This window comes from Pseudonaja textilis, chromosome 6 (assembly GCF_049901715.1).
Source record: "Pseudonaja textilis isolate UNSWEBS1 chromosome 6, rPseTex1.2, whole genome shotgun sequence".
Lineage (NCBI taxonomy): Eukaryota > Metazoa > Chordata > Lepidosauria > Squamata > Elapidae > Pseudonaja > Pseudonaja textilis.
In genome coordinates, this window is record NC_141995.1 from 46,840,115 (window position 1) to 46,856,914 (window position 16,800).

Sequence of the window (16,800 nt, forward strand, 5' to 3'; positions counted from 1 at the left end):
TATAGTGAGCTGGAAAAACCATTTGAAATTGGTTGTGCCTGCCTGGCATTCAATCCTATACTTCATATATAGTGGCCCATTATTTTCATAGTAATGGGTGAGAAGTGATTTATTACGAAGTGCAATTCAAGATTGTTGGGAATAAATTGTGGCTAGATAATTGAGTCTGGGTGAAATTGAAATGCACGTTCTTCCTTCCTTCAAGAGATTTAGTAAGTGTGTTGTACACAAGCATTCCCATGTATTATGATATAGGTAACTGATTTCATTCTTAATGCATATGTGTAAGGATATATATACCTGTACTTCACTATGAAACTATGTGGTCGGACTTAGTTTTGGGGGAGGAAAATAAGGAGAAAAAAATTCTGCCTCTGCTTACCAGCATCCATCGGTATTCATCTGGCTAGCATCCTGTCAGAGTGCGAGAAAGTCGAGGGCTGTTTGGAAACTGAAACAGTAGTTGCAGTGTGAGAAAGAAAGAGACAGCAAGGAGCCTGGGCGTGGCTTAGCTCAACTGTTCTGTACTAAAGCTGCTTGCTGCTGTGAAACTGGAACTGAAACTCCTCTCCTCTGCTTGTGTTTTGCATTTAGAAGAGATTTTTTTTTCAGGTGGGGAGGGGGAAGAGAACTCCTTAGCATCAGAGCGTGTTAATAATAATAATAATAATAATAATAATAATAATAATAATAATAATAATAATAATAATAATAATAATATAGGAAATACTAATGCTCTGATGGTCATTTGGAAAAATCCTTTCTTAGTGAACCCGTAGAGGCCAAGAGGAACCTACGTGCCAAATTTCAAGTTTGTTCTGGAGATTTTGTGATGATGCGCGAGGGGTATTTTGCTTTATATATAGATAAGCCTGAAAATTCAGTAAAGGTAGTCCTTGCCTTAAGACCACCGTTGCGCCCCAAATTTTGGTTGCTAAGCAGGACACTTGTTAAGAGGGGGCGGGTTGCCCCATTTTATGACCTCCCTTGCCACAATTGTTAAGTGAACCACTGCAATTGTAAACTTAGTAATAGTTGTAAAATGTTTCCCCATTGACTTTGCTTGCCAGAAGGTCAATCAATCGATCAATCAGAATAGAGCTGGAAGGGACCTTGCGGTCTTCTAGTCCAACCCTCTGGTCAAGCAGGAGATCCTATAATCATTCCAGGCAAGCGCCTGTCCAGTTTCTTCTTAAAAACTTTCAGTGTTGGAGAATTCACAACTTCTGGAGGCAGTTTCTGTTCCACTGGTTAATTGGAAGTTTCTCCTTAATTCCAGGTTGCTTCTCTCCTGGATTAGTTTCCATCCATTGTTTCTTGTCCTGCCTTCAGGGGCTTTGGAAAATAAGTTGACCCCCACAAGGTGACCACATGAACCCTGAAATATGAGTCAGATGTCAAGGATCTCTACTTTCGAGAAGGGGAAAGAGAATTTTTTTCCCCTTGAAGACATTTCGCTTCTCATCCAAGAAGCTTCTTCGATTCTGACTGGACTTTCTTTGTTTTTCCTCAAAGACGTTTCACTTCTCATCCAAGAAGCTTCTTCAGTTCTGACTGGACTTTCTTGGTTTTTCCTCGAAGACATTTCGCTTCTCATCCAAGAAGCTTCTTCGGTTCTGACTGAATGGTGGAGGATGGAAGGATTTATATACCTTGCGGTCATCTGGAACATCTTCAAGGAAAAACCAAGAAAGTCCAGTTGCCTCTTGAAAAAGCACCTTTGGGACAACCATGACCTGGAGGACTGAGAAGCTACGTAGACACCTGCTGGAACTCTTTTATTTCAGCTATAATCCTGTAGACAAGAGTGAGACGTTGGAGGCCTAGAAAAGATTTCGAGTCGAACTTTCCATGGATTGCTCAGTTCCATTCATCTTTCAACGCAGCAAAGACTCTTTTGATTGGGATCGAGAGGAAACCTGCAATTTGCAAGCCTACTTTTCATTCTTGAATTTTTAACTATTGAACTATAAATCGTGTATTTATGATTTACTGTATATCTCTTCTTTCTGCCCCTGGGGTACTCTGCGCCTTAGCATCAAATATAGATTTGCAGCCCTGAAAGGGCTCCTGTTTCTAGAATTGCTGCATTTCGTCTCTCTAGCTGCAATAATGAAAACCAATAACAGCCTCCGATTAGGTGTAGTAGCAAAATCATAGATCACTCTACTTCAACTCTGCCTGTAAACCATGGATAATATCTTTCTATTTCGGAGAACTGGTGTCTGGTTCCTCTAAACTGCGCTAAAAACTGCAATTTTATTTTCATCTGAAGCCATTCTATAGCTTTCAAGCCTGATCAAACAAAAGTGGACCTCTTACAGTACTTAATATCAATGCTCAGTTTAAATGAAATGCATATATATTCAATTTTTATAATGACCAAAACAAACTGATTCCCTATTCCTCACAAAATACACATCTGTAAATAGGATGTATAATATATATAAAAGCGAAATACCCCTCACACATCATCACAAAATCTCCAGAACCGTAAAGCCTACAAACTTGAACATTTGCACATATGTTCATCTTGGTTTCTAGGGGCTCACTAAGAAAGGATTTATCGAAATGACCATCAGAGCATTTAGAGTATTTCCTATATTATTATTATTAACATGCTCTGATGCTAAGGAGTTCTACTCTCCCTCCCCACCTGGAAAGAAATCTACAGTTGAGCTAAGCCACGCCAGGCTCCTTGCTGTCTCCTTCTTGCTCACAAGCAAATACTGTTTGTCATGCTCCTGGTGGAGACTGACTCTGAGGGAGAGGAGGAACAGGACAGGAAGTGGAAGTGGGGCTCCGGAGGTTGTGGAGGAGGCTGGGGAAGGGCAGAGGCCAGCTGAGCAGTCAGAGGAGGACCCAGGCCCATCCCCTCTCCATCCTAGGGCATGCAGGGAGGAGAGGATAAGGGAGAGACATGGTCTCCTGGGAGGAGAGGGCCTTATCCTCTTCACGGTCTGCAGCTGTGACAACTGAATAAGAGTTTGGACCTGTGTATTGGCAAACGCTGGAAACAAAGCATGTAAATATCTCTAGTTTATAGTTCCTCTCTGAGTTTGGCATCCTTCCCAGTGTGTGTTCTGTTATCTGTGGATGTCCTCCAGCCCTTATCTTGCCTGGTTTGTGTTGCTTTTTTCCTTCTTCGTGTAACTGTGTGGGCAGGGTTTTTTTGCCTTCCATCAAAGATATTCGGAGCTTGGAAGCAAAGTGAAGGAATAAAAGGGGCTTCACCTGTTTTCTGTGACTGTGTTTGTTTTGTATCCCACCCAAAACAAACAGGGTCATCACACTGTTTCAGTTTCCAAACAGCCTTCAACTCTTTCACTCCCCACCTGAAAAGAAATCTGTTCCAATTGCAGTTGAGCTAAGCCACACCCAGGCTCGTTGCTGTCTCCTTCTTGCTCACACAGCAAATACTCTTTCTGTTTCTAAACAGCCCTCAACTCCCTCACACACTGACAGGACGCCAGCCAGATGAATCCTGATGGATGCTGGTAGGCAGAGGCAGCATTCTCCTCCCCCCCTTATTTTCATCTCCAAAAACGTATGTCTGATCACATAATTTCGTAGCGAAGCATGGGTATCAAGCTAGTACTTACATATTTTGGAGTATAATCCTTTTGCATTCTTTACTCATTCAAAAATACAGGAAGCTTCTTGTATGTTGGGTTGATTTAGAGAAAGCATAGGAGAACAGGCATACACCAACCCATTTAAATTTACAGGACACGGAGCCAAAGGTTGATTGGTGAATGAGATAAAACCAAAATACAATGGAAATAAATAAATGTAACACCCAGGGAAGGGGTCAAACACCGAGCAGACAGTAAGGTCGGGGTAGGCAATGTGGTTACGAGGAGTTAAAACTATTTGTGAATAAATATAAAAACAACGGATTGTGGTTATGCCAGATGTGTTTTGTTTGGGGACACGAATGTCTGCATGCTATTCTTCGCAGGTGAGACCAGGGTAGCCTTCTCTTAACACCTGAAGGATTGTCGCAGGGAAAAAGAATTTATCTTCCTTAGTGCTGGAGGGCAGGGCAAACACTAACAAGCAGAGGTTTTACTGCGAGAATCCAGTCTTGAGAAGGCATTGCTGGATCCTGAAGCAATGCAACAAGGCTGCCTCCTAGAGTCCAACAGGAAGTCCTCCAACACTCTAAAATTTCATAAGTTTGTAGAGATTCTCAGTCATCCAGGTCCTGGTTGTCCCCAAGGTGTTTTTTTTTCAAGAGGCAAGTGGATTTTCTTGGTTTTTGAAGACGTTTCTCTTCTCCTCCAAGAAGCTTCTTCAGCTCTGACTGGATGGTGGGGAATGGAAGGAATTCTACTCCTTGCAGACAGCTGGTCATTTGCATTGTTTTTAGAGAGCTGGTGAGGCCACTTGGAGGTTTATCTGTGTCCTCAGGGTTACCTGAGTGGGGCTCCTGGTTCCTGCAGTCTGCAATTTTTTTCTCTGGAAATCCATTCCTACTCCCACACCATTCAAAGGGCGATCATCCCAAATTGTACAGCTAAAAGTAGAGAAAAGGAGTAGGAATGGATTTCCGGAGAAAAAAATTGCAGACTACAGGAGCCAGGAGCACTACTCAGGTGACCCTGAGGACACAGATAAACCTCCAAGTGGCCTCAACGACCCTCTAGAAAGGATGCAAATGACTAGCTGTCTGCAAGGAGTATCAATCCTTCCATTCCCCACTATTCTGTCAGAGCTGAAGAAGCTTCTTTGGTTGGAAGCGAAACCTCTTCAAAGAAAAAAACAGAAAGTCCAGTTACCTCTTGAAAAAAAGCACCCCAAGGACATAGATAAACCTCCAAGTGGCCTGAAGGGGCAAAGCCCGCTGAACAAGTGTCTCACTTATCAACGTCAATTTTGGGCTCCATTAGATTTCTTTTTTTGGCCAAGTATGATTGGACACACAAGGAAATTTGTCTCCGGTGCATATGCTCTCGTTACGGTCATAAATCAAGGAATAGGTGTATATTATTATGGGCCATTATAGGCTGGCTTGAACGTTCTTATTACAAGAAAAGACATTTGTGTATTTTTTTTAAATTTATTTTTTAATTTTAATTATGAGAATACAACACAATACATCCAACTTCGCCTTGCTATGCACATATACATTTTACTTCATCATTTATAATCTCATTTGATATATTAATTACTAATTATTCTAATCATAACTACTAATATTTCAATCTTGTCTTCCTATATGACCATTGATAAAAATTATTCCATGTTTTATAATATTTAGACTCTCCTTTGTCTTTTATTTCTAAAGTTGTGATGACCCAGAGTATAACAAAAAACGTAACAAAATCCCAAATGTAAATAAATGTCCTTTAATGCCTCCAACTTGGCCCCACTGTTCAATCATTCTCAGTTGGAGATTAAACTTATTCAAAAATAGTCTTCAAAAGAAAGCAATACAGCCCAAACTTAATGAGTAGATAGAGGTGAAATAGAAAACTAAAATAAACTACAGTGAAGGAATTTCCACAACGGACCAGGATAAGTAATTATCTCAAGAAGATAGCAAAGCACAGTCTGTTGGAAGGATGCCAACCAAGATAACTTCAGCCCAAAATAAAACACACTTTGCTTCTGGCAATGCTGTTTTAACTGTCTCTCTTATATATTGTTTTCCTCAGCTGCCACCAATAAGGGGGATCATGGCCGTTTCCTCTCTCGTAAGCCAAGTTGTTTCCTTCTCCTGTTCCTCCCTATGGTCCTAGGATGAAGAGGGGAGGGGCCTGGTTCTTCCTCGACTGTCCAAACGGCCTCTGCCCTTCCCCAGCCTCTTCCACAACTCCAGAGCCACACCTCTACTCCCTATCGGCCGTTCCTCCTCTCCCTCAGAGTCTGACTCTAACAAGAGCATGACAAAAGGTAACCTATCTAATTCTGCACATGCCATAATTTTTCTTATTATTTCTATTTCTGGAGGTATGGTTTCATTTTTCCAGTATTGTGCATATGTTATTCTAGCCTCCATCAATACATGTACTATTAGATACATTGTTTCCTTCTTTAATTTTTCTGAATATTATTCCAAGGAGGAAAAAATTCCAGTTTAAATTGAATATACTCTCCCACCATTTGTTCTATCCATGTTTGAATCAGTCTCCAGTATTTTTTTTTTTGCAGCACTGCAAGTCCACCACATGTGAAAAATGTGCCTGATACATCTTTACACTTCCAACAATTTGGAGATATTCATGTATTGATGGTGAACAGGGGCTGTTTTCACATTTTCATTCTTTGAAGCTTTGATTTTGAACTGAAATAATCTTGCAAGGTATCCCCTTACTTTGTTTGAATCTTCAGGGCCTTGGATCTGTTTTCTGTATTAAGCCTGAGCACTAAATAATGGATCGTTTAAATAATATGCAGTGAGTGTAAACAGCTACTTTTCTGAGAAAATAAGAAGCTTGCCTGAGCTATTAGGAACAGAAGCTTTTTGCAGTTTCTAGCTTCCTCAACTATTGATCTGCTATGGGAGAAAAAAACAGATTAACTCCAGATATGCAGGCTAATAAAGCTCTAAGAACATGAGGGCCTGTATTGAAATAAACAAAAAATAAAAGAAAAACACAACACTGCAAATGTCAACAAAAAGTAACATTGCAAAAAGCTTTTAATGGAGGTGCAGAACTAAAAAAAAAATCTCGCTATAAAATTTCTATTATCTAGGCAAGTTTGCATCCTATCAGTTTTAAAACCTTTATAAATTCTTGAAAAGAATTTTCAAGTTATCTTTGCATGTTTTTCTTCTATCTGGTCAGAGATAAAAAACCAGGAATGAGACAGTAAAGTAAGTAAAGTAAAGTAATATAAAGTAATGAGACAGACAGTAAAGAAATTTATTAATGTATGCATTGAAGTACATAGGAATTGCTTTTATATATTATATGCCACCCCAAAAGCAGTATCAGAACAGCAAAACTAATATCTTTTAAAAAATGAAAAATTATGAAAGGAATTCAGATGCCCTTTGAACCTTTTAGAAAGGATAGTAGAAGCCATTTTTAAAATGTTTTTTTCTGCCTACAACAAAATAACACTAAAGCCAATCAGACCTCATAGAATAGGATAGGATAGGATAGAATAGGAGTAGAGCAGAATATGAGTAGAGTAGAGTAAATAAAACAGAATAGAATAGAATGGAGAGTAGAGTAGAGTAGAGTAGAGTAGAGTAGAATAGAATAGAATAGAATAGAATAGAATAGAATAGAATAGAATAGGAGTAGAGTAGAGAGTAGAGTAGAATAGTAGAGTACAGCAGAACAGAACAGAACAGAATAGTAGAGTAGGAGTAGAGTAGAGTAGAGTAGAATAGAAAGAATAGGAGTAGAATAGGAATAGAGTAGAGTAGAATAGTAGAGTACAGCAGAACAGAACAGAACAGAATAGTAGAGTAGGAGTAGAGTAGAGTAGAGTAGAATAGAATAGAAAGAATAGGAGTAGAATAGGAATAGAGTAGAGTAGAATAGTAGAGTACAGCAGAGCTGAACAGAATAGAAGTAGAGTAGGAGTAGAATAGGAGTAAAAGAGAATAGAATATAATAGGAACAGAGTAGAATAGAACAAAATAGGAGTAGAATAGGGGTAGAGCAGAGTAGAGTAGGAGTAGAGAGTAAGTAGAATAGTAGAGTAGAACAGAGCAGAACAGAACAGAATAGGAATAGAGTAGGGTAGAGTAGAATAGGAATGGAATGGAATGGGATGGGATGGGATGGGACAGGACAGGACAGGACAGGACAGGACAGGACAGGATAGGATAGGAATAGGAATAGAATAGCTTTATTGTCACTTTGAATATACAGTATTTTCCATACATTAAAATGAAATCTTGTTGCATGCAGCTCTCCAAGGGTCACCACCTCCAATATATACAATGAGAATTGAGTTTCCATATGGCAAATTGGCTTTGGGCAGAATTTTCAAGGTTGAAACAGGTGTGTGAGTTTACTGAGCAGAGGAGCAAAAAATTAGTATTTAGGACAGTAAGAAATTTGGGGTTCCCTGCATACAGAGCTGCGTGTTGCTAAACTGCAAATCTGAGTTCTAAGTAGGACACCCCTACTTCTCTGTCCAAGGAATCTGACTGAGCCCATTTCAAGATGCACCGGCAGTCCCTCGTTTAATGACCACTAATTCAGCACCATTCAAAGTTACAGTGGTGATAGATTATTTGCCTTCACACCTTTACCTGCCTGCCAGCCTGCTTGGAGGTCACCTGATCCTTGATTCATGACAGCCCAAGTGAATGCTGGGTTAACGTCACTTAAGCCATGAAGACACCTTATGACTCTAGACCAGTGGTGGCTAACTTTTTGGGCCTCCTGTGCCAAAAATTGTGCGGATGCTTGCACGCTCGCATTTGCGTGCCAGTACCTAGAAGGCAATACATGCCCACCCACGCTCCCTATGCATCCGTGCACAATCCCCACCCACCCCTGCCGCCCCCTTACCTGCACCGTGCCTCACAGCTGATTTTCAGCTGGTTTGAGGCCTTTCTTGGCCTCACAGAGGCTTCAGGAAGGCCTCTGCAGGCTTCTGCAGGCTGAAAACTAGCCCTGTTTCGTCACTTCTGGTATTTTCGGAAAAATGGGAAGTGACAAAACGGGCCTAGTTTTTGGACTGCAAAGCCTGCAGAAGCCTTCCTCAAGCCTTTGGGAGACCAAAAAAGGCCTCAAACAGGCCGAAAAGCTGTGAGGCATGCACATGCGCAGTGAAGTAAGTTTGCCTGCAGCTCGCATGCCAGCACACGTGGCTCTGCGTGCCACATGTGGCATGCATGCCATTGGTTTGCCATCACGGCTGTAGCCATTCTGGTCTCAAATTGTTGCCGTTAAGCGAAGACTGCCTATAACTTCAAAACTAGACTTTTCAGAATTATCCAAGATTTAAAACTGCATTAAAATTAACCCTGGTTTTGCTTTATCAAATAGAATTCCCTAAAGGTCTCTTGTTTGAGAAGGGGGTTGGACTAGAAGACCTCCAAGGTCCCTTCCAGCTCTATTCTGATTGAGATATTCTATGCCTATGTACGTGGAGATTCAAAAGTTAAATTCTGCAGCATTAGTACTCAAATTTAGGGGAGGGGAAAAATTCTGCTAATGAATTTGCAAGTCTTAGTTAACGTTTGTTATTAAGTGAGCAGTGTTTTGTTTATGTACAATTTTATTGTGTTCCCTGCTCTGCCAGGAAATGTTTAGTAAGCTGTATCTGAACTTCTATTGATATTTAAAAAGGCTGCTTTTATTTGGCATTAGATGTTCACAGAGTACTTGTATTGATTTAGGAACAGAAACCTTATTTTCTGGACCCCTTTTATAAGGCTTTGTGTGATATATTGAAATGTGAGGATTTCCCTCCTTTAAGATTGCAGCAAATACCTTCCCCCCTCCCCCATATTTAGACATAAGTTTCCGGGATTGCAACAAGCGAAATAAAATAATGCAACCTGTCTCAAACTTAAGTCAGGGCTATATATTATGCTAAACCATTGCTTAAAAATAGCCAATCTTTCATTTCCAATTGCAAATAAGTAATAAGCATTCGATTGCTATTTTCTAAGGAGATGGTAAGACCAGCAAATTTAGAATGTATCTTGCCTATACGCTTTTGTTTTCATTTACCAAAGTAGCACAGGTTTGGCCATCTGTAATATGGTTTACATAGGGCTACCACCGATAATATTAAATAGGCCAGAATCCTGCCAGTACAATTCTGATTGATGCAAAATTTGGGGATTATATATGTCCTGTATCACTGCATTGGCTGCATGGATCTACCGATGCAATTAAAAAACAGATTATTATGACCTTAACGGGGTTGGGACAGAATCACCTCCTGCCACGTGGATCTGCTTATCTTTAAGATCAGAAGGGATATGCACCTCGGATCTATGCAAAGGACTTGGTTAAGCATGGTATGCCAAACTACTTTCTCCACAGTAATCGATTATTAATATAAGCAGGATACCAACGTAAGATATTGCAACCGATGCATCATCAAAAATAGCAAAGTGTATATGTCCTGAAGCCTAAGGCAAGAAGGAACACAAAACCTTTGTAAGAAAGAAATGTATCATCTTAAATTGCGCTTCAAGGCTTTTGCTTATTTATTTTTATATCATACAGTTGTCTCGATTTATAGTAACTAGTGTGTCAAGCTTAACCCAACAGACTGCCAAAACAGGCACACAAGAATCCACAAACATTATACATTTATTGTGAAAAAACTCAGAAACCACTACTAGAGAATTCCAGTGACTGACCTTGTATCAAATGGAAGCTCCATAACAGTTATAACAGATAATCAGAGTTGGAAGGGACCTTGTAGGTCATCTAGTCCAACCCCCCCCACCCAAGCGGGAGACCCTACACCATTTCTGACAAATGGCAGTCCAATCTCTTCTTGAAAGTCTCAAGTGTTGGTGCTCCCACAACTTCCGAGGGCAACTTCTGTTCCATGGGTTGATTGTTCTCACTGTCAGAAAGTTTCTCCTTATTTCCAGGTTGAATCTCTCCTTGTTTAGTTTCCATCCATTATTCCTTGTCTGGCCTTGGAAATAAGCTTGACCCCCTCCTCCTCTCTGTGGCAGCCCCTCAAATATTGGAACACTGCTATCACATCTCCCCTGGTCCTTCTCTTCACTAGACTAGCCAGGCCCATTTCCTGCAACTGTTCATCTCATGTTTTAGTCTCCAGTCCCCTCATCACCCTGGTTGGGATTCTTTCTAGAGTCTTAACCTCTTTTTTATAGTGTGGTGACCAAATCTGGATGCAGTACTCTAGGTGTGGCCTTACTAAGGCTTTATAGAGTGGTATTAGTACTTTACTTGATCTCGATTGTATCCCTCTGTTAATGCAACTTAGGATTGCATTGGCTTTTTTGGCTTCTGCTGCACATGGCTGGCTCCTATTTAGCTGGTTGTACACTAAGACTCCGAGATCCCTCTCACAGTTACTGCTATTGAGCCTGGTTTCACCCAGTCTATAGGTATCCTTTTGGTTTTTCTTGCCTAAGTGTAGGACTTTACTTTCCTCTACGTTGAATTTCATTTTGTTAGATAGGGCCCAGTGTTCTAGTCTGTCAAGATCCATCTGGATCTTGAGCCTGTCTTCTTGGGTGTTGCCTATTCCTGCCAGCTTAGTATCATAAGTATCCATAACAAACATGGTTTAAATTCCATGCACCTTTCCCCTTCCCACTCTACATGACCATGCAGTGCAGAAGCAGAAGAAGATGGTTTGGTTCTTCTTTTGGGAAGAAGACACGGTTTCATCTGGACTGATCTACAAACAGGTTGTTTTCTGTTAAACATGTGAGAACTAACCTTCACAGCAAATGAAAACAAGTTTACACAAACAGCTGCTTGAAAATACTACTTGCTTTAATTTATTGATAATTAAGTTGGTTCTTTTATTCTGACAATGCAGTTGGGAAATTGTGTTCTAATTAAGATAACTTATTATTTTAATGCCTCTTTTTAGATTGTGTTAGCTGCAATTTCTAAAAATAAAAAAAGATAATTGGGATAGTTTATGAAAAGGAAAAACAAAAAAGCTTGCATTTTTTGGGGTGTGTGCTAACATTAACCTCCTGCGTTTATTTAAGCAAAATGTAAACTTTCCAAAGGTTTATAGACCTGCTAAAAATAAAACATCCTTCTACGCTATCATTTTGACTCTCGATAGAAATAAAACAGGTTGACGCTGAAGTGGGCAGATTTATCATTTTCCCAATTAGAATACAATGTTACTATCAAAAGATGATTTGCAAAACTATATTATGTGCATCGGTACCCAAGTTCAAAATTATTTACTGAAACCGTTTTTAATTAAAAGAATCTTGACTTAAAACTTGATATTGTTAAAACAAAAATCAGTGGGTGAAGAGATTCATCAGACAGTACAGAAGTTGCTGCATAGATAAGGAAAAAAAAATAGGAATTGTCTTCTCCCTAATTCCTACTACGGGAGTTATTTTCTCCACCTTTATCCTGACTGTTTGTCCCATCTTGCTCCTTTTCTTATATTTGCCATGAAAAACACGCCACCGTCTTTCCTAAAGCTGCTGCTGCTGCTATTATTATTATTATTATTACTACTACTACTACTACTACTATTATATCAGCTAGATTGCAATGTACGTTGAGCACGTTTTCTTTTCATGTTAGCCAGAGGTAGGAGGAGATAAAGGAGCATCTCTTAAGGGGGACCCCCTCTTCACTGCCCACCCTAGGTTTGCAAAGTCATCCATCACGCTCTCTCTACGACACCCAGCCAGCCACCTCCCTCACTGGGTGCTAATAAATATTTCCTCCTACCCAGAGATACTCTGAAGAGTTTAATACTTATGCAGAAGGTGCAACTAACATAGTTGTCAGGACTCCACAGGGCATCATCAATAGTGCTCTTAGTGTCTGATTGTCTGTCTCTCTCTCTCTCTCTCTCTCTCTGCCGCTCCCTCTTTCCCTTTCTCTCTCCTTCCTTCTCCCTCTCTCTCCCCCTCCCCCGCTGTCTCTCCCTCTCTCCCCCCCTTCCTCTTCCTTTCTCTTGCTGTTAACATCCAGTGATCTCCCTGCTGTAAAATCAACTCCTGGAGGGAGGGAAGGAGCAGGAAGGAGGCAGAGGAGATGGATGACATCTTGATCCCCAGCTGGGAGGGAGGTGTAACCTTAAACGGGCAACTGCTAGTTTGGGGGAGCTTAGTTTCCTGGAAAAAAGGAGCTACTGAAGGGAGGTTTTCCATGAGCTCAGCACTGCTCTGCGCTCCAGAGAAGCGAGGCGGAGGAAGAAAAAGAAACTGGAGATCCTGCCCACCACACTTTCTTCTTCCTCCTCCTTTCTTCTCCTCTCCTTCCCACCCTTCCTTTCTCCTCCTTTCTCCTCCTCCTCTCCTTCCCATCTTTCCTGTTTTCTCCTTTCTCCTCGCCTTCCCATCCTTCTTTTTCTCTTTCCTTCTCTACCTCTCCTCTCTTCTCCTCTTTCTGATCCTTCTTTTTCTTTCTCTTTCTCCTTCTCTCCTCTTCCTCCTCTCCTTCCCTTCCCACCTTTTCCTCCTTTCTTCTCTCCTTCCCATCCCTTTTCTCTTCCTCCTTCTTTTCCTCACCTTTCTCCTCCTCTCCTCTCCTCCCCTTCCCTTCCCTTTCTCCTTCTTTCCCCACCTCCTCTCCTTCCCATCCTTCTTCTTTTTCCTCTTACTCCTTCTCTCCTCCTCTTCCTCCAAAGTCAGTCTGCCAATTCTGCCAGCTGGAGCTTCTCCCCTTCTTCATTAGGCACCGTTATTCCACCACCAACTCCTCTTTTTCCGACACGAGACAAGCCCACCCCACCTCCTAAAGCAAATCTTTACTATTTTTACACACACACACACACACACACACACACAACCGCTTGTAGAGTTTCACCAAGCAAGCAGTGGGGGCAGCAAAAGCCCACCGCGATAGTTGCCATTCGATCCCAAAGGTGTTTGGGCAGCTCATCCTCTGCAACGTCAAACCCCACCCAAATCTGATTTGCACTTTCTCCCCCCTCTTGCTTAGGAAAAGTCTTTTCAGATACCTCAAGAATTAAAAATAATAATAAAAATAAAATAGAATAGAATAATAAAGAAGATTTTTGATGGGGGATCCTGGAAGGCACCCGCTGCATTGCACAGGCACCGAAGTTAAGGAGGCAGGTAGCGTGCATAAGCGCACCAATCGTGACTACCGTCCCTGTTCTACTGGGGTTTTTTTTAAATTTTTCTTAGAAGTATCTATCTCATGTATTCTAAACTATATTTATTCTTATACCTGTATCTTGTAAGCGATTGACAAATCAAATAAATACTAAATACCAGGTAACTTGACACACAAACACACACACACACACACACACACACACACACACACCCAGCTGTGCCCACCGAAAGGTAAACCTTCAGGAATTTGGGAAGGAGGGATGGGAAGGGGAGGAAGGGGGAGGGAAAGGCTGCCTGGAGGAAGGTTTTCCCCGGAGAGGTGAAATCAGAAGGGAAGTTGGGCGATTTGGGGCTGGGGGGGGGGGCAGTGGAGGTCACACTTCTCTGAAGAAAAAAAAGACCGGATGGAAAATGCCTCCTCCTTCTCCTCCTCCTCCTCTTCCTGCTGAGATACCTGAAGGACGGAGGCTCCTCCCTCCCTCAGGTGCCTCTTCTTCCCCTCTGTCCCATATTTGAGGGAGGGAGGTGCTGGCTCTTTCCCAAATGAGTGACTTCTAAGCCCTGAGGCAGAGGCTCCTTCCTTCCTTCCTTCCTTCCTTCCACCTCTTCTCTTCCTTCCACCCATCTCTCCCTCCCATTATCCATCCTTCCTTCTCTCCCTCCTTCCTTCCCTCATTCTTTCTTCCTTCCTGCCTTCTTCCCTCCCTTCATTCCCATCTCCTTCCTTCTCTCCTTCCTTCCTTTCCTCCCTTCCTTCCTCATTCTTCCTCCCTCTCATCTTTCCTCCCTTCTCTCTCCTTCTCTCTCCTCCCTCCCTCCCTTCCCCTTCCTACCATTATCCATCCATCCATCCTGCCTGCCTGCCTCCCTTCTTTTCCATCTCCTTCCTTCCTTCCCTCTTTCTCTCTCCATCCCTCCCTTCTTTCCTTCTCTCCTTCCTTCCTCCCATCTCCTTCCTTCCAGTATCCATCCATCCATCCATCCACCCACTCTTCCTTCCTTCCCTCATTCTTCCTTCCTCCCATCTTTCATTCCATTATTCTTCCTTCCTTCCACCAACCTTTCCATATCTCCCTTCCTTCTTCCTTCCCTCCCTTCTTTCTCTCTCCTTCTCTCTCCTTCCTCCCTCCCATCTCCTTCCTTCCAGTATCCATCCATCCTTCCTTCCCGTTCTTCCTCCCTTCCTTCCTCCCATCTCTTTCCTTATCTCCTTCCTTCTGTCTTTCCTTCCTTTCCTCTCTCCTTCCTTCCTCCCATCTCCTTCTTTCCAGTATCCATCCATCCTTCCTTCCCACATTCTTCCTTCCTCCCATTTCTTTCCTTCTCTCCTTCCTTCCTTCTTTCCTTCCTCCCTCCCATCTCCTTCCATCTATCCATCCTCTCTTCCTTCCTTCCTCCCATCTCTCTCCTTCTCTCCTCCCTCCCTCCCTCCCTCCCTTTCTCTCTCCCTCGTTCGTCCCATCTCCTTCCAGTATCCATCCATCCATCCTTCCTTCCTTCCATTACGCTTCCTTCCTTCCTTCCTCCCTCCCTTCCTTCTTCTTCCTCCCTTCTCTCCTCCCTTCCTTCCTCCCATCTCCTTCCTTCCAGTATCCATCCATCCATCCGCCCACTCTTCCTTCCTTCCCTCATTCTTCCTTCCTCCCATCTTTCATTCCATTATTCTTCCTTCCTTCCACCAACCTTTCCATATCTCCCTTCCTTCTTCCTTCCCTCCCTTCTTTCTCTCCCCTTCTCTCTCCTTCCTTCCTCCCATCTCCTTCTTTCCAGTATCCATCCATCCTTCCTTCCCACATTCTTCCTTCCTCCCATTTCTTTCCTTCTCTCCTTCCTTCCTTCCTTCCTTCTTTCCTTCCTCCCTCCCATCTCCTTCCATCTATCCATCCTCTCTTCCTTCCTTCCTCCCATCTCTCTCCTTCTCTCCTCCCTCCCTCCCTCCCTCCCTTTCTCTCTCCCTCGTTCGTCCCATCTCCTTCCAGTATCCATCCATCCATCCTTCCTTCCCACATTCTTCCTTCCTTCCATTACGCTTCCTTCCTTCCTTCCTTCCTCCCTCCCTTCCTTCTTCTTCCTCCCTTCTCTCCTCCCTTCCTTCCTCCCATCTCCTTCCTTCCATTATCCATCGCTCCGCCCGCCCCCCTGGAGTCCGAGAAGGGGAAGAAGAAGGCGCGAGGGGCAGCCGCCCCCCCCCGCCTCCCTCCCTGAGGCGCCGCTCGGAAAGGCGCGGGAAAGCCCGTGGCGGCGGCGGGAGCGCGGGACGTCCTGCGCGCGGCGGCGCCTTACCTGGCGGGAGGACGGGGCTTCCCAGGGGCGGCAGCAGGGGCCGGGGCACGCGGCGGGGGTGGCGTCTTCGGAGCGCCCACAGCCGGCCATGCCGCCGCCACAGCCGCCGGTTCCTCAGCCGCCGCGCTCGCTCAGCCGGCAGCCCCGCCGGCGTCACGTGGGCGCGCTCCCGACCGGCCCGCTGCCGCCGCCGCTGCCGCCGCCGCCGCCTCGCCTGCCGCCCTTGACCATGCACAGAGTGCGAAAGCTCCCCCCCCCTCCCGCACGCCGGGCGGCCTGGCGAGGAGGGCAAGGGACGGGCCAGGTGGAGGAGCGGGCGACCCCTCTTAGCCGAAAGGGGGAAGAAGAAAAAGAGACGGAGGGAAAGTCGGAGAAGAGAGAAAAGGAAAGATAGGGAAAAGAGAAAAAAGTGAAGATAGAGAAATAGAAAAGAGAAGAAAAGAAAAGGGAGAGAAAAGAGAAGAGAATAAGAAGAGAGAAAAGACAAGAAGAAAAAAGAAAAGAGAGAGAAGAGAGAAAAGGAAAAGAGAGAAAAGAAGATAGAGAAAAGAGAAAAAAGATAGGGAAAAGAAAAGAGAAAACAGAAAAGAGAGAGGAAAAGAGGAAAAAGAAGAGAAAAAGAAAACTCGAGAGAAAAGAAAAACAAGAGATAAGAAAGGTAGAGGAAAGAAGAGGAAAAATGAGAGAAAAGAGGAAAAAGAAAAGAAGAAAGAAGAGAGAAAAAGAAAAGCTAAAGAAAAGAGAAGAAAGGAAAGGAAAAGAAAAGATAAAAAAGATTGAGGAAAGAAAAGAGGAAAAAAGAAAAGAGA